The sequence below is a fragment of the Canis lupus genome, chromosome 27 (genome assembly GCF_011100685.1).
Source record: "Canis lupus familiaris isolate Mischka breed German Shepherd chromosome 27, alternate assembly UU_Cfam_GSD_1.0, whole genome shotgun sequence".
Taxonomy (NCBI): Eukaryota; Metazoa; Chordata; class Mammalia; order Carnivora; family Canidae; genus Canis; species Canis lupus.
Genome location: NC_049248.1, coordinates 44074628 through 44077049, shown reverse-complemented (window position 1 = coordinate 44077049; position 2422 = coordinate 44074628).

The window sequence follows — 2422 nt, the reverse complement described above, 5'->3', positions numbered from 1 at the left end:
CTCCTTCTACTCTCTCTCCCATTCTTTCTTTCTCTCTTTTTCTTTGCTGTGTTTATTTGATATACTTGTGGGAGAGAGGGATTATTCTCTTTCTTGCCCATATCTTCCTCCAGAGAGCCTCAAGTTGGTATCATCAGGGTTTGGGGCCTCCCTCATGGAAATAGTTCAAATAACCTCTTAGTTATATCACAGTTGTGACATATTTGTTTTCCCCTAGAGCTCTGAGGATGAGGATCTTTTTTGGCAACAGAAGGAGGAGAAGCAGCAGCAGCAGCAGTAAACACATTTTGCAGGGTCCTAGTAAACTACCTGCTTTTCAGATGTGGCCTCAGCACGCCACATAAGGACTGGTCTTTCTCCACAAGGCTGACCACCTGATGGGACCATATATTGCACAGATTATTGATCTTTCCCTTGAGGACTTCGCAGAATGGAGACCAACATCTTGAGACACACACTAATGGTCACAGGATAAGAGTCATTCCCATGATCTTAGCATCAGTCATATTTTATGGGAGAATCCAGAAACACAATTCAATATGAGACTATAGAAAGGTCTGGTCTGAGTGCATGACCCAGTGCCATATTAAGGAGTGCCCCAGTCCCATTCTCTTGCCTCTAAATAACAATTGTTGAAACTTCTGACATAAGTCAGGTAGGTCTATAACAGATGCCTTGGTAGAACTCAGTAAATGTATCACAAACACAGCTCAGAGTGCAAGTTTGATATCAGGCAGCTACACAACTCAAAGAACCTACTAGACATAAAGCAGTAGCTCAAACTGAATGCTCACAAGTACACAGCAGAGCTATATTGCAAGGCAAAGTAAGAAAAGAAAGACCCCAGTGGTAACAGTCATCATCTAGACATACTGCTCACTGTGCCAATTATTATGGCCACTCTACGAGGCAGGATGAATCTCCACTCAAAATTTGGTTCAACTATTGAGATTGATGACAGTACACATACACACCAAGGTAGTATGAAAATATATTGCCTCACATAATAAGGCTCCCTGGGGAGAGAACAGGAGGTCTCCCAGGCTAATCCAAATATGGCTTGAAAGAGGAGGGAATGGAGATGGAGTGCAGATTTTTATGGTGACTAGGGATGAGGCCAGGTTGAGGATTACCACATAAGGCTTGAAGTTCCCACTAATCACAAAAGAGGGAACATCCAGGCTTTCTTATCCAGGTTTTCTCAGATGTGGAAAGAGGGGAAGAGGGAAGAATAGAGCTTAGAAGCTGTCAAATATCATTATGGTAAGGGGGGGCTCAACATTTGAAAAAACACAATTATATAATATACAATGTTAACAGAATAAAATGAGAGAAATCAAATGCTCTCTCTTTCTTGGTCTCTCTCTCTGTCTCTCTGTCTCTGTCTCTCTCTGTCTCTCTCTCTCTCTCTCACACACACACACACACACATCCCAGACAGCAAATATCATATTCAATGACCAAAAATTTCCCATTGAAACCAGGAAGGATGCAAAGATAACTGTGATCACTACAATTATTCAACATTATCCTAGAGATCATAGCTAGAGTGGTAAGGTAAGACAAAGAAATAAACATCTTAAGGATTAGAAAGAAAGAAAACAAACTGCAGTTATTCACATATGACATGATTATGTATGTAGAAAATCAAAAGATTCTCTAAACTATTAGAATTAATAACGAAATTTATCAAGGTCACTAGAAAATTAATATAAAAATCTTTGGATTTCTATATTCTAGTAAGAAACACTTAGAAAATGAAATATAAAAGATACCATTTTTAGTAGTATTAAAAATATCTGATACCTAAGAATAAAGATATGCAAAACATAGACACAGAAAACTACAGAACCTTATTGAAAATGACTAAAGAAAATTAATAAAGAGACGTATATACAATCTTCATGGATTAGAAAACAGTATTATAAATATGTCAACTTCTGGGCAGCCCGGGTGGCTCAGCGGTTTAGTGCTGCATTCAGCCCAGGGCATGATCCTGGGGTCCCAGGATCGAGTCCCACATCGGGCTCCCTGCATGGAGCCTGCTTCTCCCTCTGCCTGCTGTGTTTCTGCCTCTCTCTCTCTCTCTGTGTGTGTGTGTGTGTCTCTCACGAATGGATAAATAAAATCTTAAACAAAAAATTTTAATAAATAAATAAATAAATAAATAAATAAGTCAACTTCCCCTATTTGAGCTATGGATTCAAAGCAATTTCAATCAAATTCTGGCGGTATTTTATGTAAATTGATAAAAACTATTCTAAAATTTGTATAGAAATGAAAAAAATCTGAAATAGTAAAAAAAAAAATCTTTAAAAAGACCAAAGTTCTTATAGTTCCAGATATTGACATTTATAAAAATATACTTAATTAAGTAAGAGAGTGTGCTGTTGGGAAAAGACTGAAAAATGGACCAGTGGAA